Below are 26,803 nucleotides of genomic sequence, written 5' to 3' on the forward strand. Positions count from 1 at the left end.
TTCTCCGTACGCTCACTTTTTTAAACGCTTCCCAACCCCATCCCACCCTGTACCTTCGTTTATCCGTCTCTTTCTGTGTTTGACTGGTTCCAGTTCTCCAATCTTCTTATTCAGGCATCGGATTAGTGTGCTAGTACTGCCTAATCAAATACCTGTTACTTCTCAGCCTATAAATTAATATGAAACACATTTCAGTTCCACACGCACGTCATGTGACGGAAGCCAGGTTTTGTGGAGTGATGATTTCAGAGTGTTATACGCTTGGAGATGATAGAGGCAGCAATTTCATTCATTTTATCTTCTTCACATACATCCTCTTCCTTGTATCTCCTTTTTCTTGCTTCTCTCTTCCTTCACTTCTCTTCCACATCTTTCTATTTTTTCTCTTCCCATTCCTTCTCCCCATTCTTCTTCTCATTCTATATACGTATCACCTTCTTTTTATTTTCTAAAATCTCTCCTTCGTACGACCTTCCTTGTATCAATTATCTTTTCCCTTATTTTATTAATCCATGTCTTATTCGGTTCTCGTTTCTCCCCTCTTCCTTCCATTACTTCTTTCTCCTTATCTTTTTCATATTCTCCTTAATATCGCCCTTCTCTTTTGTTCTTATTGATCTTCTCTGTTCTCATTTCCACAGTTGTGGTTTTTTGATCTGGGAGACACATCCAATTTCTTCCACTCTGCATCCCACTGGGGAAAGGGAGATGACCCGTAAAGGGCCTTAAGTCAAGACATCCGCTGAACTGGCCGGGATTAGAAACAGATACATCAAGAATAAAATTTCAGAGTGATATCGCTAACAAACTTTTTTATTACTGGTGCTGAAACTTGAATATTTTTAAAATAATATATGTGTAATTGAAAGGAGACAGACCCTCGTCTGTATTTGGATTAGACAAGGGAGACTGTCGTGCTGCAACCCGCCGCTCATCAGCGAAGGGTCGCAACGTCTGAGACAAGCACTGGAATGGCAGCGGAGCCCTCCTAAGAGCGACAGGGCACGGAATTGAAGGTGACAACCGAGAAATAAGTTTCTGGATCCACCATTGTGACTATTCCGACTATCCTCCTTTTTTGTTACTGTCTCTCATAGGTTATACGTCTATCAGAAGTTGCTACGCCTTCACAGAGAAAGTACAAGCTTGCTGATGTGCTAGAAAGGTCTGCGTTAATTGGAATCATGGCTTAAATTATAACATACTAATTACAGAATCATTTCTTTTTCTGTCTTGATTGATTAAGCCCTCTGGCGTGGTAGCATTCAGAATTTATGAAATTATGAATCTTATCGACGGTTTGTAGGACCCCTTGGACAGGGGATCATCTCGTCGTAATGCCGCTACCTACATAGGACAACACAGATATAGAATAAATGCAGAGAAATGCCTATGCCTCGAGTAGGATTCGAACCAACGATCTCAGTGTTTAAGCGGGCGACGAGATTTCTTGCCTTATACCATTCGACCATTGCGATACAGAGTGATTTGTATCAGTAAAATTATTAATTTTCTATTCATAGTTCTGGATTGAAATTCTTATTCCAATATCGGACGGAAACCTGCTTATCGTGATGTAGGACTTTAGAGCTGTCCCCCAGATCCTCCGAGCAGACGTTGTTATGGTACTACAAAAGAGGACATGGTCGCTTCTTTCCGCATTTCCTCCACCATAAATTCTTCCCGAATCACCGGAATATTCGACACTATGTAAACTATGCAGTTGAGAACAGTCATTAAATAACCTGATAATTAATTCGCAGCTTATTCTCAGTTTCCTGATCAAGAACGGAAGCGGCAGTCATTGCTCTTCAGGCCTGAGAAGGGAAATGAACACAAGACCGGAGATAACATACAGTTGTGTATAGATCATCTCATAGTGCCCTGATCACGCACAAACAGCAAGCGCTCTTCACTTTCCGTAATCTTCGTTTGTACACGTTCTTGTCTTTATCAGTCGTCAGCCGTATTTCTTTCTTGATTCCATCCACTCATTTCTTCTTGTCTGCCTTTCGGCATCATTTTACTTCAAAGATAATGCTAAATATGGCATTCTAATCATTAAATGTTTCTTCTCCTTCCTTTTCTTCTACGTGAAGACGAAAAAATGCTGGGTCTTAAGATCTGTTCCTTTAAAGCTGGAGGTGTTCTTGAGGTGGCACCCCTACCACTGGACTTGCATTGCGAAAGTTTGTAGCCAATCCAGGGCACTCAAAATATTATTCAGAAAAAGTTCAGAAAGAACCACAAGCAATCAAAGAATAATGACCATTAAACATTTTGAAGCGTAAAATTTATCTGAATATATATAAAGTTGTCCCCGTGCTTAATTATTAAGCAGAAAGCCATGAAGGCGTATAAGGGAGGGGAGGTATACTTCCACAATTCTTGACCTCGGTACTAGCTGGACGTGTGTGGTCAGCTCCACCCATCCGGAAAACAGCCCCTAGTACCAATTTTAATGGATGTACCATAGTGCTGGTGTGGACGTTATGCAGAAGAGAAATATCTTGCCCCACCCTGGAATCTAACCCTAGTCGTGATATGCCGAATAGTCAGTTTCTATCTCAGTGAGAACACAACACGTTTCCATTACAACGATCACCCGGTTAATGGTATTTAGGTAACTAATCACTGTGTATTCTGAAAACCGAGAGAAACAGTTAAAATAACCTCTGTGTGAAAAATGCAGAATTCTTTAATGTTAATTCACATAGTACATATGGTAACCACTGTGCCTTAAAATTGTTTCAAGAGAGGCTTATGTTTCTGTTCTTGTGCTACCTATATCTTTAAATATACAATGTCGCATGTAATCTAAGCAGTTTCATGTGGTGGCTTTATACTGCATGTGAGACTAAAATGGGCAGACCACTATACAAATTTAGGCTGCTTTTCTGAGAACACAGCACAGACGAAAATCTAGGCCTAGAAGATATCTGAACCGAAGGAAGATGGAGGAACTTATATAATGAAGATGATTAGAATTTTTCATATCAGATTATTAGTGACATTAAATTGAGGGGTATGCAATGTCCGAGACACAAAGCACTCACGGGAAAAATAAAAAAAATATCGTATTACTTCGAATATAATACTCCCTCAAATTTAAGACGCATCAAGTTTTGGAATGTGGGTTTTAGGAAAAAGATTAGGGAGGTGCACATTGCTCGAATTTAAGACGCGACTCAATTTTGCAACGAGAAAAAGTGTGTAAAATGGGAGTCATACATTCGAACCAACATGGTGCATACATTTTAGTCGGTAAATTTAAAAAATAGGGACCATTCGGGAGGTGGGAGGATAGCACAAATGTGCGCCTTGGTAACAGAATATGAAGGTGTGAGCTGGATTAAACTGGCACGGAATAGGGTATACTGATGGCATACTGTCGATACAGAAATGGCCATTCGGGGTTTCATACTATTCAGTAGTAAGGTAAAAGTAACGTTGTGCCTGTACTTAACTAATTAATCACTACGCCATGAAGGCGAATGGGGCAGTGGATTATAGATCCACATTTTTCTTGACCTCGGCACTAGTTGGAAGTGAGTGGTCAGCTTCACGTCCCTACCGCTTTACCCCCGGGGAAAGAGCCTCCGGTAACCATTTGATGAGAGGTCGGTGAACCTCAGAGCTGGTCTGGATGACGTGAAAAAGAGAAAATTTTTGACCATGCCGTGACTCGAACTCCGACCCCTCAGTCGTGCAGTCCTTAGCCAGTCGCTATACCAACTGCGCTATCCATCATCCTCTACTGTTCAGCAGTAGAACAACTATCAATTTTAAGCTAAAATTCTGCATCGCGAGTTTGGTTACTTAGTCGGAGGGTGGAACATTGAGATAAAACATGACGAGTCCGCAAATTCATTTTATAAGCAGGCGTTAGTTAATTTATCCTAAGTTAATATCTACTCTGAACAAATAGGACTACAGAAAACTTTCCTCTTTTAAATACGGAATCTGTTAATTATTTTCTGAAGTTAAAGAGGTCGTCTGGTGTTTATCGATTAAGAGAATAAACCTAACCAACGTAAACGATTTAAACAAGTAAAGTGAATTGTTCCGGTGGAACGGAGTTTGTGGTCTTGTTGCAGGAAATGGACGGGTAGGGTATGGGCAGTATTCTGTCTTGGTTAATTCGCTTTCGAAGTCGCTACTCATCCCCTCCCTTAACCTCCTGAGCCCCCTCTCAGCCATTCCAACTTCTATCTCAGTAAGTACAATCGTTAAGGGAAGAGCGTTACAAGGCCACACTGCCATAATTTTCCACAACACTTATATGGTAAACTATATTACATAAACTAGCAGAACACTTAATAGTTGCTTACATAAATTTCTGGGCTAAAAGAGATACCTCTACAAAACACTGTTAAAAGGAAGAGGTTTCTAGTTCCTAAATTCCAACCTTTTATGACACTGTTTCTACTTATGACGTTACTTAGCGCATAGGATTTAATACAAAATTCTAGGATGCTTAATGAACAATGCATAGCAGGAAATGCAGAAAGAGGTAAAATCCTCATTCATGGTAATCTTCCAGACATGTAATTGGGGACTAACGATTACTAATAGGAATTTGGCATATACTCGTACATTCAAGTATTCACACCGGGACCGCCAAATGCGATTCGCATTCACTACCTCTGTTCTAATAGGTAAAAATAAAAATAATACAAACCAAATCGAGGATTACTACTATTTTGGAGCCCCGGCTTCGAATCTGAGCCCGAACACCATTTATTACGACAGCTTTATTGTGGTTTTATTCAATTTCGCAGAGAACATTTTGATATATGAAATAAAATTAAGCCTTGCTCCATGTCAAATTGAAATTTGTTATACATAATCATCGTACGATTTGAAAATAGATTTCCAGATGTTTTATGAACTTTGAGAAGCACCTTGGACACTCACTGTCAAGAGAACCGGTCTCCATTCATGTAGAGTACAAAAATTCATTGCACTGATGGGCTGTGAACTTCCCCGTAAAGGTGACGCATTCTTTCGGGTACAGCACCGCCTCTCACCCATTAGTCACTTATCATTTTCGATAGTGATATATCGGGAAGTCCATAAGCTTTTCTGATTGACCCTTTTGGTAGTCTTTTCATAGTCTCCTCAAAAAAATGATAGGGTCCGCACCTTCAATTAAGTCGCTACAGCCTTCTCACAAATCCAACAACGATTGTCATGCGTCACGTCTGATTCAGTATCATAGAATGTCTACAGTTGGAAAGCGTAGTTTACTGAAGTAACATAAAAACAAATATTTCTGATTCAACATTCATATTGTCATGCGTATTAGTGACTAATAATGCGGGTTCTGAACTGGATGAACGGATTTATATATTCCTTATACACACCACCAATAATTACATGTAATTGCAGCACAATAACTATTTTTACACATTTAGTTCACTGTTAGACACACACACACATACACACACACTAGTCCTCTCCTGGTAACGCAATTAGAACACAGGAACTATAAAAGCTTCCCTTAATCACACGCTCCAAATATTACATAAAAAGTATTCTCTTCCTAGCCGCATTCTTGTAACTAACTCTTAACTACATTGCACTGCATTCTGTACTAATCTAAGCTACAACAGCTCTTCGTTATATGGGCTCCGCACGGACAAGACAGAAAAACCAAGTCACATGAATCCTAGCCAGAGAGTTTATTGTTGCCTAGCTAGCAACGAGCTATAATATTCGTCCACTGAGACACAACTTCCATTGTTGCACGCTGGAAGTGTTTATCTAGCCGTTGCCTATAGACATTTTGAGCAAATCCGTTACAATACATAACCACTTATTAACTCTACAAGGTTCGGAAGCAGAGCTATTAAGTCTTGGACAACCTAGGTCAGAGCCTGATACGTCTTGTGACTCATAGTACCTGCTGCGCGCCTCTCGAGCCCACGCTGGGAAACGGTTTCTTACCCGTGCTGATGCGTGACGATGTGCCCCACATCTCTTGTGGGAGGCTGATTCCCCTCCCAAGGGTTGTTTGTGCGGTAGGTGTGCGAAAATCCTTGACATGCCATTCCATGTCAAATGGAAGCTTAAATTATCAGACTTATTTTAGGATATAGCCTTTCATCACAAAACGGCTCTCTTACGTAAAACATATACACATACCTCTTTCGTCGGTTGCTGTTTTCAAATTACATCATCAGACAATGTATAATTAACTGACGGACACAACGTTTCCACAGGTATGGTACATTTAATTCAACTTATCCCACGTTTTAATCTGAATTCTTTGTTAATATGGTCACCATGTGTCCTGGTCTTTTGTATCTCGCCTCGAAGTCCCAGTCAGCTGATTAATAACTGAAGAGATATCCCGGCTTCAACTTCCAATCTTCCTTGTACACTTATAAGAAACGTGTTTCCTGAGGGAGACATTTGTTCTGGTACAGCAAGCTATAGGCACAGACTTGCACTGTCCATTGTTGTCGGCGAGAACAGAAGCAAATGAAACACGTGAATCAGATAATCATTACTGGTGCTTCAGTCCACTGGGCGGGGGCTGTGCACTTCCAGGTTCTGCAGTTTCATTGCATTTGTACTGATGCTGCCATTTCATGCAACAATTGCGAACGTTAAAATGTTGAAGAATCAAGAGCGCCTTGGTAGAAATTCTAAGCAAAAGGCTGTCATTAGATTACTGGCGCACACACTTCCTCTTGCATTTTTCCTCTTCGACATCCTTTGACGTGCTGGGAAGTTGAGTAGCTGCAGAATTGGCAGCTCCTCCAGAAGGGCTCATCTCCGTGAGTAAGCAGTACGTAAGTAAGTAAGTACATCTTTTGACGAATTATGCTCTCTGCTTTTTCTCATTCACAATTAATTTTAAACTACGAAACTTATAGAAAGTCGGTAGGACAACTTGGACGGTGGATCAGTCCGACGCAAGACCTCTACCTACATAGGACAACACAAACATATAATAAATGTAGACAGACACCGATGCCTCGAGTAGGAATCGAACCCACGATCACAATGTTTAGGCGGTCTAAGACATTTCTTGCATCAGACTGCACGATTGCTGTAATTCAATGTCACGGCTTCTGGCGGAGGACGCTGGGATGTTAGTGACCATTCTCAAACCCAGAAAAACGAAGTTGTCAATCATCATCAGGTACGAAACTTGCACCATTTTTCAGAGATCTGTGAGCGCAAAGAACTGAATGGCGACCGCAAAAGAAAGTTTGCATACCAGTGAAACAAAAGTGACCTGTCCTTCCTGTTCTAGTGACAGTATATGAAACTGATTTGGCAGATGCGTTGCGAGGACAAGAATGAAACTACTGCAGTGAATGTACTAGGACCATTTGCTAATGACGAGTTGTCTGATTAGTGTGATGCCACTTTTGACTCCCTAAGTGCGGGCGCAGCTGGCGTGAAATAAGTAAGTCCATTCATGATACTTTATTTAAGTAAATTTCCACACCAGTTTAATCAAAGACTTCAATGCAGCTTACTTGGTTAAATAATATTCTCTTAGACGCATAGTTCTCAAGGGCCATGTAATACTAGACTGCACTGTAACAATTTAAGGAGATCAACCTACTGTATATAGTGATGGCCTTGTGGGGCCTAAACATTTCGTAGACTATGAGGTGCTTTCGATCAAGTCCGGCAAAGCCTACTGAATGCTCTATTCTGTATTCATATTAAGTAAGTTGTCCCTGTGCTTAACTAATTGAACACTACACCATGAAGACNTGGTTCGATTTTTCATACAACAAGAAATTTGATCCTTTGAACCTCAATGGTTAGTATACGTACCAAATGCTCTAATAAATAAAAACTCTGCATTCTGCCGCAGAGTGTTTCGCACTGTTCCTACAATAACCAGCGATAATTTCTCTAAACAACATTAATCTGTTTGAATCAACAGAGGAGGAGTTCGCGTTTCCTGTGAGGAACGAGTTGAATATTTATGCAGCATTTAGAGGAATTTCAGTTATTACAGGTCCAACGATTGTGCTCTCAAGCACAAACTGTGTCCCAGGATAAATATCTTAAATCATTGCTTATGATCTTGCAAGTTCAATTGAAAATTACAAATCCACACAGAAACATTTAACATTGACATCAATATTAGTGAGGTGTTTCGTTGAGGAAGATATACTGGAATTGTAGAATTGACAGAATAAAAAGGCCCAAAGCTGGAGTAGGCTGTGATGCACCCATCAGGCAAAACTGTGTCGCAAAGCAACCGTGAGTCGCTTCCAACACAAGTTGAAGCACTGGTGATGAAAACATACAAATTTTTCCACATCTGCGCAGTAAGTATTACTGAATTACAGCGCTTCTACGACGAAGATAGTGCCGAGTACAAAATTCTACTACATCTTGGCAACATGAAACTTTATTTCCGACGACAGGAAACTTTGTTCAAAGGCATGAGCATTTGGAAACTTATTTCATTAATCACCTAAATTGCCAACAGTTATTCTCAATTCTTTAAATCTAAGAATAACACTTTCTGGTTGATATTTCTGCATAAATAGTTGATAATCTTATAAAGGCAATACAGCATATGGAGCAACGTTTGAAGTAGCTAACGAATTAGCAAAAACACAACAAAAACAAAAGGATAAAGAGAAGGAAGAGGACGGCGAACGTGGCCAAGACGTGAACCCTCTTCTTCTTCTTCTTCTTCTTTTTGCACTTTAAATAAAACGTCAGATCATTTTTTCAGCATGAAAATGTGCCGATGCCTCCTCCCACCTGTTCCGTCTCTCTCCAATTCTTTCTCCTTAAAATTTGTCAGGGATTTTCTTTCCAAAAATTATTGTAACCTTACTCATTAACCACGAATTCACCGTCCATCATTATATGTTGCTGTTGGTCTCAGTTTCCCCACAATATGCTTGGCTGCAGACCACTTTAAATTTGGATTCCCATCTCTTCGATTGCGTTTCATTAAAATAAATTCGAAAGGCAGCTGTTATTTTCCTCATGTCTACTCACATCTGTCCACAAGTAAAATCGCCAAAACTACTGGGCCCATTCAGGTGAGAGTTCACATGCCAGCAAAGTTATCAAGAAATTCTCTTTTGGTTTACTGTGGTTCATAATAAATTTTATTAACACCGATTCACTTTAAGATCATTAATTGAGTTTAGGCATATTTTCCAGTCGTCTGAGAGGATATGATATAATTCAATAAAGGCTACGCAACTTAATTTATACAAGAAGTTTCTTTCATTTAAGTGGCCGCGCCATAGCTCACGCTGTTAGTTACCGGCTTCCCACCGCGGCCGCCAAGGTTCGAGCCCAGGTTAGGTCATATGGGATTTATGGTACACAAAGTGGCACTGGGACAGGTTTACTCCGAGTACTTCGGTTTCCCCTGCCAATTCTCATTTCACGACTGCTCCATATTCATCATCATCTCTATCATCTGGGACTGGCACAATAGGCCAGTTAGTGGCCGAAGTACTAAGTGGACTAAATCTCACCCCCATCCCAAGAAACTAAAAAACTTCAATAATTTTAAATACAAAATAAATTTAGAGGCTGTCATTCAGCGATTTGGACTATCTGAAACTGCTAAAACCACTGCTAAGGTATGGTCTGTTATCCTACCCCAACTGCTAGCACTTGCTGTACGCCTTGGGGTGGCAGTCTAGGTTGCGTCAAAAACCCTGAAAACCAGTGCCCGCTTAAAGAGGCAATAAGATCTGGGGGGGGGGGGTTCAAGGAGGGGGTTCATTGTCCGTGGTCGAATCTTCGCTCCGCATTTTCCTGCCGGTAGCTTTTCCGGTTCTCAGGTGGTTGGGGTTATAGGGAAAGAACTTGTAACACTGGGGGATCCGCTATTGCCTACATTTACGCTATCTACATACTAATTTGGGGCTGAGCTAAGTTACATACTTTCATATTTATCTTCGCCTAGGTCGACTCCTATAAGCATCTCTCTGGCCGTCAGCAACACGACGCGAACTCCAGAAGAGCGCGAAGGCGAGGAAGTGGAGCAGCCTCTGTTCCATGGCCAACGCTGTGAGAATTTCCGCCTGCAGTGCGAGAGTTACGGCGTCGGTAGGCTATCGGGCATAGCGTAGGCTAGCAACTGGTTAAATGTTTTGATCTTCGACTACACAAAGTCACCTACCTAAGGATTATATAATGAAAGAATTATGAGAGTCAGTATTTGTTAATACCTTCAATAAATTGTAAGAATTACTACAACTGTTGTAACTGCTGGTTCAGCGTTTCCAAGCGAGACTTGCCACACGTTGGGAAAGCTCTGTTTGTTTACCAACTTTCTTGGTTACGACAGTTAGCCCCGGAGTTTAAAATCTTCATTCGTCAGGCCATAAGGCATAACAGAGACATATCTTGACAAGTGTTCACCTGAGAGGATTCGGGATCTAAAAGGTAATTGTTATGCTCCCAATACATTTCCCACAAAGCTCACAGATTTCGAATATATCGCTAATATAACAGTTCACTAATACGTGCGATATGAAGCGCGCTGTACAAACTTCTTTGGGGAAGTAATCATTTCCGCTGGCTGATAAAGACTTTGAGGGGAAAGATGAACCGCTTTAAATGCATGAATTCTGTTCAGAATCATTGCTATTAATTGAACAACATCGACTTACGATTTGATTCCTCAACATCAACTAACTTCAAAGGGCAGAGCTCACGAGAAGTCAAGAAACTAGAACCAAAAACCTTAATACCTATCGCAAAATATTTCGCCATTTGAACCTATTATGAACAAGATGAATTTATCCTTGTGATGTGACGTCTGCCCGGCTTACCCTTCAACCCTGAAGTTGAAAGCAGTACATTCCTCCGAAACGTCGGCGAACTTTTAGAAATACATAGCACTCAGTCCCAGAATAAAGTCTTTTTTATATAATCGCCGCCGCGAAAACTTCAAATCTCAGAGAAATTAATCCAATAAAGAACATTATATCCTGATTCTTTCAGATTCAATTCAACACTCTTCTACCATCTACGCCTAGTTATCCCAGATGCATCTTCTCATCATGTCTTTTCACTAAAATATTTAGGAATTCGTCACCTTCCAGCATGTGTTAGGGGCCTATATCCCTTCTGTTCCTGTCTCAATTTTTCGATCACGTAATAATATTACGTGAAGCACACGAACGAGAAGCTTCTCAGTATATTATTCTGGTTTACTTCACGTAGAACAACAAGAAACAAACGTACCTTTTAATGCTACACTTCAAGAGTGAATTTGTTTCTCCCTGGAATTGATTGTGCAGAACCTTGAGCCCTCAATGCTCTGAAGAGGTTGACACTCATTGTCTGTTGGTCCATCGCGTCCCTATTCCTTACACAGGTTCCTGTCTACCGTCCAGATGTTTCCAATTAACTTGGAAACACTTTGCTCTGCTACTATTTGTAGGTTGGTGGGGTGAGCAGGAGTTAGGAAAATGGGATAATAAAGAAAAGAAATATCCTAAGACTGAAGTGAGAGCGGTGTCCGTCGAAGCCCGCTGGTGCCCCTTGCAAGACGGAGCTTTGCACTGTCTTCCGAATGTCAGCTCAGTTCATTGGTAATATGTATGCAAATGAATTGGAGCAGTTTTGATTTTAGAATTTAATCATTCTGCACGTTGCATACTTTTCTGAATGGGTTAAAGTGAAAGAGAGAAAAACGTAATGGTGCTAAATGAAAGCGGGCACTTTCTTTGATTTTTCTATCAAAACCGACGAATTAATTGATACTAAATGCTTGAACCAATGGTGCAGAATAATTTTTCTCCTGTTTCTAACTGCAGCAGGTTAAGAAATGTGCCCATTTTAATTGACCCCTTAGATTCATTACTGTACATTTTAACCTATTCTGAACTACTTGCATCCTACCTAATCCTATTTTCTCAAAGTCATTTTCAATATTCTCCTCCCTTCTACACACTGTCTGCTCAACTTCTTGAATTTTTACGAATAAAAATCTGTAGATTACGTATTTCAGACCGCCTCTGTGGTCTAGTGGTCAGAGTTCCTACCGGGTTCGATTCCCGGCTCTACCAGATTTTCTGAGAAGTAATGAGGCTGGAACGAGATGCACTCAGCCTCGTGAGGATAACTGAGGAGCTATTTCAAATAAATAGCGGCTCCGGTCTAGGAAACCGAGATTAACGGCCTTGGGAATTCGTTGCGCTGGCCACGTGACACCCTCTATCCGCAAAAGTTGGCACTAACTTCGCCGACAAAGGGCGGTCGCTCGGTCGGTATAGTTCGCTTGCGGACTACTGGCCACGGAGTTTGTATTGTTGTTTGACTACACATTTCTCATCTCCCTCATGCACACTACATGTCACACACATGTCTTCCCCCTCTATGTGAGAATCTTAATATACGGTACCAGACTATAAGGGACAAAATATGAAACCAGAAACGCTATAGAGTTCATTTCTTAATGTATTATATGGAAACAAAATATATCGTAGTCAATTTAATTTGTTTCATTCTGGTCCGTCACACTAATAATATTACGAAAAAGTTAAATAGTTCCGTCCAGTGTGACTGGTTAAGAATTTTTTCTTCTTTCAATTACTCATGCCCTTACATGTTTCGGTCTTCAGATGCCATCTTCAGAGGGACACCTTTACATCAATACAGTTAGAAGCTACTATTACAGTACATGTTCTAAAAGTTAAAATATATACATACAATATAAATAATATACAAATGAGTGTAAAATCTAAAGGCTTTACAACTAGAGCGGCTGTTCCAATATATTAAAATATTTATAGTTAATTTGATAAGATTATTAGAATTCTTAAACCAAGCTGGTTCGTGTTGTCCCTCCTATTTTTTTTTTTTGACAGGGGCCGAATGTGTGCCACCTTGTTCTCAAGAAGAGGGTTCTTTAATGTTCTCCTGTATGTGTTTTAAGTTTTTCGTAATATCGTAGTCAGTTTTACTGAATTAAAAAAGCACTGCGTAGGGCCTATTGAATGCTTAGAAACATGATATTTTCTTCAGGAAATGACCAAGTCATTTATTCAACCCTCACTGCGTGTTATTTTAATGATCGTGGGAGGTCGACAACTTCATGGGGCGGATTACATACAACGAACTCTTGAATGTCGTAGGTGGCCTGATGGAGAGATGCCAACTGCTGGGTCTTGGCTACTGATCACTGGCATATATGAATCCAACTTCAGCTGGACGGGCCAATATTTATTCTAATTTTGCATAGACTCTTTATCATCCTAAGCAAAATAGGGCTATGTCAGAAGAAAGTATATGAAATAAAATAATTCCCAAAATATTCTCACGGTTTTGTGATTACGCACGAGGTTAGGACTGGTTACTGGATATACTGAATATTCATAAGTCGTAAATACGAATAATTATAACGCTGTCGCTAATCTACACAATTTACTATTCACTATAGCACAGGCTAATTCTTCTCAGTTCGTCTTCGCTAGCAGTTACTAGTTTACGGCTCAACTTCAATGTTCAACGGCTCCTGACCTCGTTGGCTGGCGACATTTGCGCAGCTAACCATTGACGGCAACTCACATTCTCGACTGACTAAAAACCCCGATTAGTTCTACTTATAGAGCCTTGGTACGAAGCGCATACTAACAGTTCCTCCGTTGTTGCGTGGTTATTCGTTACTGTGCCGTTGCCCAGTCACAGTGTACAACGAATTAAACTACGCTATATCCATACTACAGGAATCTGTCTTCAAATGTGTATAGTTGTTCCGACTGAAAAAAGAAATTTCGCTTCTTCGAAGCCCCAAGATTTTTTATAAAATTTCCCTGTAACAGGCCGCGGAGTCCCATAGGTTTGTGAGACCTAGAGGTTCCCACTTTTTGTAGACAATCGGCTCACAAATTGTGTTAAGGTTGTCAGCCTCAGAAAGATTCCTGGTACTCATTTCTATTGCTTTCCTGGCATACTGACCGACATCGACCCACGGAGTGCAGAAACACAAATTCGAGAGTCATGCAAATTGTTCCCCAGTAAAAAGTAATACTTAGAGCATTTTGTTTGGGAAAGGTCACAGGGAGATAATCATTAGGCGGGAGGATAACATTAAAATTAATCTTTCAAAAAAAAATATGAGGATTTTAAATTTATTCTTATTCATCAAGATAGAATCCATGTGAACACGTTGAAGAATATTCGATTCCATAAAGCAGGAAGTTTCTTGACAAATTATTAAAAGTTTGTACCAATATTTCAAGAAAGACATGCTCCGTCATATTAGGGAGGTAGCTATTCAGTTAATAGAAGTGCCAAGTAGCTAAATGGTTGGTGTGTCTATGACGATTTTGAACAACTCGAACTTCAAGACTGCGGGCTTGAATCTCTCTAGAGGCAAGACTGCTACTCCGCTTTGTTCCTTGTTGTACTGTGATGGTAAATCCATCAACTGTATGAATCGATGTACGTCATAACTTGTGTAGGCAACCCAAAGGAATAAAAATCTTGTGTAAGTATGCTGAAATTTCTCATAGGTCTACAGATCCCAAAAGTACTTTGAAAACAGAATGAAATGACTTCCTGGTGATGACCTACTCGCCATGTCGCTAACAGCCGATGATGAATCCTCGTTTTCGTAGTAGATAGCATATACATGCGTCCTGGTGGTCTATTCCTTCACCCGTCGGCCCTTACTGCCTGTCTTAACGTGGATTTATTGGACGCTTAGTGTAAGAAATATACGTGGCCTGACAACAAAGTTCGCGGACTCATGATAAAATTTCTAATATCTCATTGCGGAATATAACTGTGGTCGCCTTCGAAGTACTCCCCTTAGAAAGCTATGCACCTATACCAGCGAATAGTCCACCCTTCAAAACAATTTGGAAAAGTTTATGTGGAATGACCTTCAGAGCTGCCGTCGTATTACTCCTGATGTCATCAATGTCATCAAAATACTTTCCTCTCAATATTTTCTTTATCTCAGGAACAGAAAAATCTCACTTGGGCTAGATCAGATGAATAGGAAGGGTGTTCCAGCGTATTTAGTTTGTTTACTAGCTCAAAACTCCCCCNAGACAGTACCGTGTCAGCAGGTGCATTGTCGTGATGCAAGACAGCAGAATATACTCAGACAATAATATAAGCCACTCAGAAATAGACTGTCACAAATCAACAACAGCACAGCTGTGAAACGCTGATATGCCAACCTCATCAAACCATACTGAGGTTTCTGACCACTACTGCTATAGCAAGCACACGGTTGCAATTTCGCGAACTTTATTGTCAGACCTCGTATAGACCTAATCAGATTGTGGCGCTGAAAGGGAAGGTTGGTGGAAAGGTGCTAAGGTATAAATTTAAGATCGAATCTCGGACAAAGTACCCACTATTTTTGCTAAGGCTTACGGTGGTTTTCATCAGCGCTGCCACACGTATGTCCCGATAATACGATGGACATATAAGTCTGTTTACACCTTAACTCCTGGCGTACCTACAGTTCTACAGGCTGCCACATAGACACGTCTCCTCCGCACTTATTGCACTAAGCCTTCATTTGAGAGGAGAGCTATGGATGGATAAGTTTAAAGAAGGAACGAAAGAAAGAGATTCAAAGAAATAGCGGAAGAGTCGCTGGAGAAAGAAAGAAGGGAAAATAATCAAACTAGAGAACTAAGGAGATAAATGAGAAAGAGAGAAAGGACACAAACAATTACACTGTAAAATAAAAGTAAAGTTGAAGTGTTCTATCTTCTATAATATAACACCATGTAGTCTGCTGAAAGTCAAAAGACGTTTAGGATGAACATGTCACCTCCATCTTCATGGTTGAAAAATAAGCCAAGCAAGATACCAGCATGAAAACAGATGACAAGCATCGACTTATTTTTCGACCCTGAAGATTGAGTTGACATGTTTCTCCGAAACGTCGATTGACTTTCAAAGGGCTATATGGCGTTTTATCCAAGGAGATATAACTCTTCATAACCACCGCCGTGAGAACCTCAAATCCTACTAAAGTAAAGTTGTCCCTGTGTTTAATTAAGCAACGCGTTAGAATGACATGTGGAGGAGCAGAGGGTATACGTTGACGAATTCTCAGCTTCCATATTAATTGTAGGTGAGCGGTAAGTTTCACGCCCCAACAGCTTTATCCACGGAGAAATGCCCTGGCACCCCATCATATTTATGACATTTAATTCAATGGACTAAGGATGTGAGGAACCTGGGTGTAGTTAAGTGCAGAACAAAGGAACAAGAGAGGGATGACTGGAGAAAGTTTTTAGAGCAGGCCAAGACCCACAAAGGTTTGTGGTGCCAATAATAATAATAATAATAATAATTTAATGGGCTGATTTGTTGTCCGGCTTGTTGTATGAATTATAATTTATTCAGCTGGGTGGGCCCCAGAGCTAGTCTGTAAGCTGACAAGAAGACAATATTCCTTGCACCTCCCAGGAATCAAACCCGATTCCATATCCCGTATAATGACTGAGCTACCTCAGCTTCTAAATAAATGTACTGTATACAGATAATTGGGCCGATAGTGTCAAGATACAGTGGATTTAAATAACACGGAAAAGTATTGAAGTAAATAACCAATTGCTTCCACATTCTTCTGAACATATAAGTTATATACGATGTAGTTGACAAAGCATCGTTAAATAACCAAAATTAACGAATACAACGATCCTGTCAGTTTTCATTCGACACTACGTAATCTAACTACGTGTAGTTTCTGGGGCAGTCTTAAATTAAAGCAAGAAATGGCTAATGTACTATGCTTTATCTACCCATGGGCCATATTCAAGTATCAGCTGATGTGTGTGTGTGTGTGTGCTCTAATCAGGAGATGCTTGGTAGTACCTCTGTGGATACCACTATCCTGAGAAACACATTCAGGAATTCTCTGAATTGATTTAAAATTTGCATATCGTCGTTTGTGGGAAAGATCGCAGGATTTAAAACATCTACATAATGCAGCAGCTGAAGCCCAACGCGTCTGACCTTTCACTTATTTCAGGTAAGAAATGCACTGGCCTGTAACAACTCTTCATTTCTATTCCTCGGCCTTCTGGATTGTTTCGAGGGGAATTAATTTTCTATGTGGGGTAAAAGTGTTTTATATTACCATAATTAATGAGGCGTAAGAGAAAGCATTCGTTTGTCTTAATTTTCATTAAAAAGAGTTAAGAACTTTTTACTTTTAGACCTATTCGTAACCAGCATTCATAATCTAGACACGATTGTATTTGCAAAAATTTCTTCACAAGTTTTCTCCTTTCTTGGAATTTCATATCGCATAACTACACAGCGTTTTCATTTAATGACATGTCTTTAACAAGGCAAACACTGACCGATACAATTTAAATACTGAAACAAAGTTCAAACTCTGCGAAAAAAAATATTTTTCCTGAAGAAATAACGTGTCTGAAGCGTATTTCTTTTATCTTGATTAATATTCAAGCAAAATTAAAAAATAACTCAATCATCATTCAGAAGGTAGAACATTCAATTTAAATTCACAAGAGTAAATTTAAATATGTCCCTTTGTCTAAGTGTAACGAAATGAAAGTAGAAATTAGCCTAATTTCAACCCATCCTACATGTCGGCATTATATAGGAGCTGGCGTCACGCTCCCTCCGTTTTACTCCCTTCAGAAAGTTCCCACTGAACAAGGAACTAGATGTGACACAAGGTAAGTCTGGGCGCGGCGTTAGGCATGACAAACCAGTTCCTGCCTGGAATGAAATTCTTGTCATCCGACATATTCCTGAGCCAATTTACCGACCGAGCAATCCCGGATCATACAACAGTTATGAGAAAAACGCAGACCTAACGTTACATTATCTGAAATTGGAACAAAACGCATGACATTCCTGTTAGATGAATACCTATAAATAGAGAAAATATGACATTTTTAATAGGCCTATCTAGGTTGCGGCTAAAATTATATTCAGAAGTAAAGAACAGAGTGAGTTCTGGAACTGCGTAGGCCTGCTGCCATTAAATTAAGATTCTTACGACGTTCTGCCCCTGAGTAATAATGTACAGATTAAATTATGCACTATTATAATGTGATGTGATGATATATGTACGTGAGTGCGAAACTTTGTCCCTTATCCTAACGGAATAACACAGATTTATGGAGCGTGGGAACTAATTACTTTATTGGAGAAGAACATTTGCAACTAACAGAGAGGCACTATCAGACGACTGCAGAACTCTCCATACTGAGGAGCTTCATAACCTATATTTTTCACCAGACCTTATTGGCGATGAATTAAAGAGCGCGGAGTTTGTAGCACGAAGGCTAGGTGAGAATAGCATACAATGTTTCGGTCGAATAACCTGAAAGAAGGGAACAATTCGGAAGAGAGCTGAACTGCATCAGTGTGTTTCAGGTTTAAGTTCAGTGGGGCTCTTGTGAACAGGGTAATAAATTTTTGTTTCATAAAAGTCAGGAATTTTTTGGCTTGCTTAATGATTATTAACTCCTCAAGCAGGTATTTGCTACGCGGTGTTATATGGTTAGATGTGACATTATGGTGACGTTACCTCCAGTGTGTGTGTGTGTGTGCACACAGCTAAACAGCGAGGAAAGACAGAAACAATATTTTGTTTAAATAATTTGTGTGTTTTATCCCAAATTCCCTAATCTGTGCAGAGAAGCTAGCAAAATTAGTATATTAATATTTATCATATACTTTGAGCTATGTAAATTTTACGTCAGAATTTCCAAAGATATTTAATGATTTAATGATGCCATGATTAAAACGGCAATGCGTAAAACAACATTCTCATAAATTTTATTTGTAGGCATCGTGATGCAGCTTCTTGCAAGATGTCATATGCCTAGCTCCACTAATTCATCAGTTGCCGACATCAAACCCGAAAGCTAAATGCAAGTTTCGAGTCATCCCCAATTTGTTCCAGAAAATTGTACCGAAAACTGCAATAACAAATTAGCACACGTTTCATATTTTCTGAAAACACATAATCAAAATTTCAAGACACTATACGAAGTTCCCAGTAATGTCCTGTGGGATTTATGGTAGACAAAGTGGCTCTGGGCAAGATTTTCTCCGAGTACTTCAGTTTCGTTGCCAATTCTTATCCCACCAAGAGCTCTATATTCGCCAGTTATTTGTCATCGACGTCATACAGTCTCGATACAGACAGAGTCGTTAGTTAACACACGTAACAAACCTAGGTGAAGTGCTGATGTCTATAATAATTATGGCGGCGAGGATGATGATGATGATGATGAAGAGAAGGTGATAATGATGAGTGTGCTGAGAGGCGAGACAGAGTTTCAGGCTACTTGAGCTTATCTAAAATTTATATGATTGAATGTTGACCGATATTAAATGACGCTTGGATTGCTCTCAAATCAGAAGTTCACATAGCCGTAATGTTGGTATTAACGATGTTAAGACTTTAGAACAGCAAATATGACATTAATGGCACGTTTTTCGCCTCGTTACATGCTACGCACGAGATATCTCGCTTAAAATCGTTGGCACACCGTCGCTCTGTAATTAATATCATTCTATTCGCGACTTTTCAACAACAGAATATATACGTTGCCATACAAACAATTCTGGCATAAGAAAGTGAGTTTAAATAAACGCTATATTGAAAGAGCGAATACATTTGCACGTTAGATGGACAGGAACTAAAATAAGTGACCAAAAAAGAATACAAATTTGCTGCACACGTAATATATATACCGTTGTGATATTTCATAGATAAAAACACAATGACACTGAGCAAATAAACAACATAACTACCCTTCACTCAAAGAAATTAGCGCGTCGGCATTGAAAATACTGTTTATTTCAAGTTGTTTTGAAATGCTCAGTTTTATGCCCCGCGCTTATTCCTGTCGATGGGATTTCCTTTTTATCATCTAAGCCACCGCAGCGTGTAAAATGTAATACGTATCCCATAACTAATGGACGTATTTAGCCAGCGGCAGAAAGTTGTGATTCTAAGATCGTCCGCTCGAGGCCACCACTGCATGGACCAGAGATTGAGACGTGCGTCTGTGCGGAGGTGGAGTTACTGTTCGTGGGAAGAAGCCAAGGCTCTGAGGAAGAATACGTATTTCAAAAGATGGGGTTTTCTGTACGCCCGTATTATTCTAACTACTATAAGGGCAGACCCCTTCAGAAGATAGTAGTCTCTCAGATGGTTAATAAGTTCCACTTCTTTTGTGGAAACCGAAGTTTCATCGCCCTGTTCACAAGAGCCAGCAACAAGAATCTATTCAGATCCAAATAAATCCAACGCAAACAACCTCTTTCTTTCAGGTCTGTTTTAATAATATCCTCTCATCTACGTGAGGTTTTCCGTCACGTTTTCCGACTGAAAATTAAAAGGTTCTGTGATCATTATTATTATTATTATTATTGTTATTATTATTATTAAATATTTATACGCTTCATTACTCAGTTCTCAATAACACTTAGATTTATGTTAATGAAATTATTATTATTGCTATTATTATTGTTTCTGTGTTTGATTACTTGTCTGCATTATTGTGTTTTCCTCCAGTGCTTGCCTGTAATTTGTCTTTGACTTTATGTAGTGTTTGTCCATAATGTAATTACTTGTATCTACCCTGTGCTCTGTCTGTAATTGGCTTTGCGGCTGTTGGCTCGGCACATAAATAATGAAGAATTATNGTACCAATGTACCATCGTCACAAACTTTTAGATCTTATTTACATATTTACTGGGCTGAATATCCTTCCGCCTGAAGCTGTGACAGGAATGTTCTTAGTGCGCCGCTCCACATCACGAATATTTTGCGCAGTCCTATACAGTGGACAGAACATGAAGCCAACATCAACGTATCATTCATTACCAGATGTCATGTGATTAGCGTGTAGTGTCACTATACGGAAAGCAAATCAACTTCAATACGTGATAATAATGGGGACTTAATATAAGCAACTAGTCTCTCTCATGCAGTGGCTTTATTCCTTTTGTGTAGAGCAAGAATAAGATACGTAACGTGGAGTTCTCTCCGTTATCAGGAAGGCCGTGCACTTCCCACAACCTTTGCTCTGCCTGGATGACGTGATCAATAGCACATTGCCAACTCTCGGCAGTGACCTTTCCTCGCTCTGCATCTGCCAGTTGGCGTACCTATCGAAGTTTGAAGGTTCTGTTGTCTGAAAGCATGTCTCTTCAATTGATCCCACGCCAACTCGATACAGTTCACGTTACAGTGATAAGGTGGCAGCTTTGCAACGATGCGGCCTCATAACTCTGCGCGTTGACCAACAGAATGCAGGCTGCAGCCACCTGCTCACGCTGGTTCTTCGGTCGTGGATTTTTATACCCTGAAGATGGTGGCGATACGTTCCTCCGAAATGTCGGTTTACACAATATCTACACGGCGCCACATCCCAGAAGACGGCATTCTTCGATTCTGGATGTTTTACTGTTGAATGAATCCAAACTCTGTTCCTGACATGGCCCTGGTTGACCTTCGTTTCATCCAAGTAGCAAATCTTTTGATTTTGACTTTAAATTGACGCAATGGTTTTAAATACCGCCTTATCCACAAAATAATATCATCTTTATGGATTATGACACTCAACCTCTTTCTCTCTTGCAACTAAACCCTGCATCGTGTAAAAATTCGTAAGGAGTGGTTCTCCTTACGTGTGGCAAGTAGGAATTAGGTGTCAATACCGTCTCTAAGGTAGGCGATTCATTTTCATAAAATAATAAACTTATGTGGTTTAGTATGGACTGCTGTTTTAGTAAATACTACGTTTTCTTGCCGGGAGTTAGTCAACTCTCTTCTTGTCTTTCTTTCCGCACAGCAAAAACACGTGCCGCAGAAACGCCCGTGACTACCGACCGGAATTTTTTTCCCCCTGGCACTACAGCCCCAGTGGGCCTAGGCCTACGTCCATGAACTTCTCCGTTCACTTCGGTTTTTCTAGATCTTACACATACGGTAGGACTCCTTGGGCGGGTGATCAACTCGTCGCAAGGCCTCTACCTGTACACAAACACAGAAAAAAGGACACACGCAAACTAAACATCCATGCCCTGAGTGGGATTCGAACCCACGATCCCGGTTTCCAAGCAAGCGAAGACAATATATGCCTTAGACCACTCGGCTACCGTGACCGGCACCGACTGGAATTATTCCCTCGCTTTTCTGTCTTGCTAACAACAGGTATCTTTCTGGAAACTTCTGAAATATGTTTACAGCAATTTGCTTTTCACGGCTATTGGAACACTTGCCTTTCTTATGTTTCTTGTTTGTTGGACTTGCGGCTGCTTTCTCCATTAAAATCCGTTAGCAACTCATGTTTCGTGGGAGCAGAATATCTTCTTTTTGTTATTTAATGGTGCCGTCAGTATCGAGATTATGTAGCGCTGGGTGATAGGATGATCAATGAATTTAGAGCGGTTGATAGAATGAGAATTGGCAAAGGAAACCTAAGTATTCGGAGAGACCCCGTTTCAGTGCATTTTTCCCACCATAAATCCCACATTACATCGGATTAGCCTGGGCAGCAACGGTGCAGAATATGAGAAAGAGGGTCATGCCCGTAGAATTGAAGGAACTAGACAATGTACCTGAGGTCACCTTATTGACAACCTGCGCTTCCTTGTACGTTATGAAATACATTCTTTTAGCAATAAACATTAGTTTACCTACATTTTAGAAATAAATGATCGGATTAACTGGTTTTAATATCACATGCTTCTTAGTGGTAGCTCTTTTGCCAGTGGCCCATCAGAACATTCGAAAACCACGTATATTTGTTCACAGAATTAAAAGTACAGTGAACATAGAATAGGAAGAGGTAATCATGTACAAGCAAGTATTAGTGGCAATTTCAATAGCAGAATTTCCTTTAGATACACAAGAAATTTATTTTGTGGAAAGGAGTAACTCACAATTTGCAATACTGTCAAGAATGAATATTGAAACAGCACTACAAATCAAGAACCACCAACTGGAATACACCAGACAAGTAGTGGTATTCATTAGAATTTCCAGGATACAGAAAAGTGCGTACAACTGAAATCACATGTATGTAAAAAGTACTCCTGCAATAAAGTATTCTTATAACTTGTATTGTATTGTAATAATTTATGGTAGGTTATAACATGCATGCATTAAAGTGAAGACGAATTTTGTGGCCCTTGGGCAGCTGTTTGTACAGCCCTGGTTTAGTAATACATAACCAGCAAAATACAAATTCACTAACATCATATTTAATTAAAAGCAGTCCCTTACCTTTCACCTCCTATTTCAACATCATTTCATCGGTACGAAAACTTCCGACGATATGGGTCAGTCTCTAGTCCAGCACGCACGAGCAGTTCTGCTTTTAGGTTAGAAACACAATATGCAGTTTCAAACATTTGTGCAATCGTAAATTGTCATCACACATGTTCTTATACACACAGGCATATAACACAGGATTCGCTTCAGTCGTAGCACTTTAAATTATATAATACAACTTTAGTTAAGAGTCAAGTTGACACCGATTCACATACAAGTCTTTCAGAACACGAGACTTGGCGCAATATTGACAGTCACTTTTTTCTTACAATGAATGATGGGTAATCGAAGTAAGCGGCAGAGGGAGGAGGTTGCTGTGCTTCGTTTCTTACGCGACTGCATCGACGGAGTTAGCATATCGCCGCTAGGGAGTGTATTCGTGTCGAATTACGCGCTGCAACGGATTAGTCGTCTGAAAGAAACACTAGGTCTTCCGAGAATTATATGTAAATCTCCGTTGCCTTGCAGAATAACGTTGCAGAAATCTTTCAGTTCCCAATTAACTTCTATAACCATGAATCCTTCTCATTCAGTACGACTCCTCGGATGAGGGATTGGCCGATGTTAAGGGCAACACAAACAAGAATACATAATTGCCTTCAATAAAATCTGAACTCACGAACCCAAAGCCCCAGCGGCCGAAGACAGCATGCTTCTTAGCCTGCGAGGCCACTGTGATTCCATGGAGCTGAATCATTCTTGAAAAGCCGCCAGTCGCTCAGCTACTCAAGAATTCTCCAACACTTTAAGGCACTCAAAGGTTCATTTATATGTTCACAACAGTCCGCCACTGGCCCCTATTCTGAGCCAGATGAATCAGGTCCATATCACCCCGTCCTGTTTCTTTGAGGTAAAGTTGTCCCTGTGCTTAGCTAATGAAGCACTACACCATGAAGACATATGGGGGAGTGGATAAAGAGACCCACGATTTTTTTACCTCGACGCTAGTTGGAGGTTAGTGGTCGGCTTCACGCCCCGGCCGCTTTACCCCCGGGGAAAGAGACCCCAATGTTCATTGGGTAAGAGGTTGGGTGGACACCAGAGCCGGCCTGAAAGACACATAACAGTGAAAATCCATGCTCCCACCGGGATACAAACTCCGAACCCTTGGTCGTCCATTCAGTAGCCAGTCGCTATACTGACCACGCTATCCCGGCTCATCCTATATATGTAAGATCCATTTTAATACTGTCTTCCAACCTAAGTATGCTATTTTTTTCTAAAATTATTTAATGGATCTGCTTAAATTGCAAAAGTTTACTGCCGATAAAATGGAAAAATTTTGATAAACTGTGTGTATGTCATAATCTATACATAGGCAGTCGCAGCCGGTTTCAAAACCCTGCCTGGACATTCGACTGAAGATGATGACCTCAAGTTAGAGTGCAAGCGCGCAGTGTTTCTGGTACTCCAGCTGGTCTGTTTCTCTCTCAACGTTAGAAGCTCGGGGCAACGGCTCCGTTGTTCTGTCTAATTTCATTAACAGAGAGATAACATGTCCCACTCGCAATCTGCAGGTACTTGGTTCGCATTCGTGTAGGGGACCGGACATCCCGGCTGCTCATTTCCTGTTTCTGTTACGTTCCTGCAGACTAGCACCGAGATATTACCGTAAAACGAACCAGACATCTTCCACCCACATCCTGTTCTATTCATCATCTTCCAGATCTTTTATCATGCGCCCTTGTACAGTGCCAGAAACTTATACATCATCTTAAAATAAATAAATCAAACTAATTCCTACACAACTTGTATGGTCGAAGGTTAATTTTCCCTTACGCTTATATTTCGTGGTGTTTTGTGGAGACATTAGGATTATTGTGTGATTATTAGATTTTTTGTATTGCTGTTGTTATCCAGCACCGATCACAGTGGCCGCGCGGTCTAAAGCATAAACTTCCTTCGCCCACTCAAACACTGGGATCGTGGGTTCGAATCCTACTTGAGGCATGGACGTCTGTGTGCGTTTATTCTGTTTTTATGCTGTGATGTGTGTTCAGGTAGCGGCTTTCATATACTTATATATCTGTATAGCTTTTGAGATTTGTTCTTCCATTATCTGATACAGAAAACTCTGAATTTGAGACATTAGAATGTTAGTTTTTCAGAATATTCTTCGAAGAGACATCAGGTCCTTCTGCTACAACATGTTTACCATTTCTTCAAAAGAATATTCCTTCGTGCTCTAAGTATGAAATGTTTCAAGTACTGTAATGAAAGTTATACTCGTAATAATATACAAGACAATCTTTGCCTGAAGGATGGAAACAAAAAAAGTCGCATTTCTTTGTGTTGGGAGAACTTGAATATTTCGAACTCTTTGAAACCACCTCCTTAGATTTTTTTATATCTGTGTGTTTTAGTGTGCGTTTGTGTCGGGTTTTCATTTACTTCTGACATCTAATTGTTACTCTAATGTACTGTAATATGAAGTTATAATGATGTCCTGAAGGTAAGGGACATTTTTTGTGACCAGTGGCAGTCTGAACTCTGTACCTGTAGATGAATTATTGTCTGCCTCTAGGTGTTTATAGAAGGGCAAACACAGGAGGTATGAATAAAAGAAATGATAGAATGTTACCTGAATTATGAATAAAGTTAAAGACAGGGTTTTTCTAACGTAAATTCTTTCGAAAAAGAGCTAAATTCATTATAGACCACTTAAATTACATTGTTGTCCTGGAATAAGCCTGCATAGTTTCATTTTCTTTCGTGCGAGCATTATTGGCTTCTCTTTCTTTGTTGACTTAATTGTTGCTTTTCATTGATTTGCCAATTGATTTCTTAATCGAATGATGACTGACTCTTTAACTGGCAGATTTATTGATTAGCTGATTGACTGGTTAGCTGGTTAACAGGCTTGTTAGATGTTGACTGATTGGCTCATTGATTGTTTTTTTGAGTTTGTTGATTGGATGACTGGCTGGTTGGTTAATAGGTGGATTGATTGGTTGGTCGTTTGGTTTGCTTGCTGCTTGGTTTGTTGGTACCCCACTTTTTTCTTGGAGCTGTAAAAATAAAGATATATAGTAGCATGATTCTATGAATGACAAACAGGGAGTAATGTGAAACGCGCGGTCTTCGCCTAATGATAGTGGCTATATCAGAAATACTGTGGAAGGCTTTACATAACCCGGAAATACAAATCAATGTCATTATGACTGTCCAGTCTTGTCGCTATTTTATTCCCATGTCCAAATGTGGCAGGTTCAGTTGGTGAAAATTCAGCCCATCACACTTAAGACTTCACTGACCTGAAACATATGCAAGACCATCAAACAGAATAAGTTGTGCCAGATTCATTCTTCGTTTTTCCGCCAAATTTGGCATTCCCATAAGCACACAAGTGGATCGTTACTTGAAAATTCATGCACAAAAGCAGATTATCCTATTTTATATTTTATCTGTCCTGATTTCTGATAAATTGCTGCTGGCCTTCGCTAGCACAGCCATTTTTTGGTTCCAGGTCCTGCGGGACACCTGACCATATTTTGTGTCTCATACTCTGATCATATACTCCCCAGTGTC

This window comes from Cryptotermes secundus, unplaced genomic scaffold (genome assembly GCF_002891405.2).
Source record: "Cryptotermes secundus unplaced genomic scaffold, Csec_1.0 scaffold49, whole genome shotgun sequence".
Lineage (NCBI taxonomy): Eukaryota > Metazoa > Arthropoda > Insecta > Blattodea > Kalotermitidae > Cryptotermes > Cryptotermes secundus.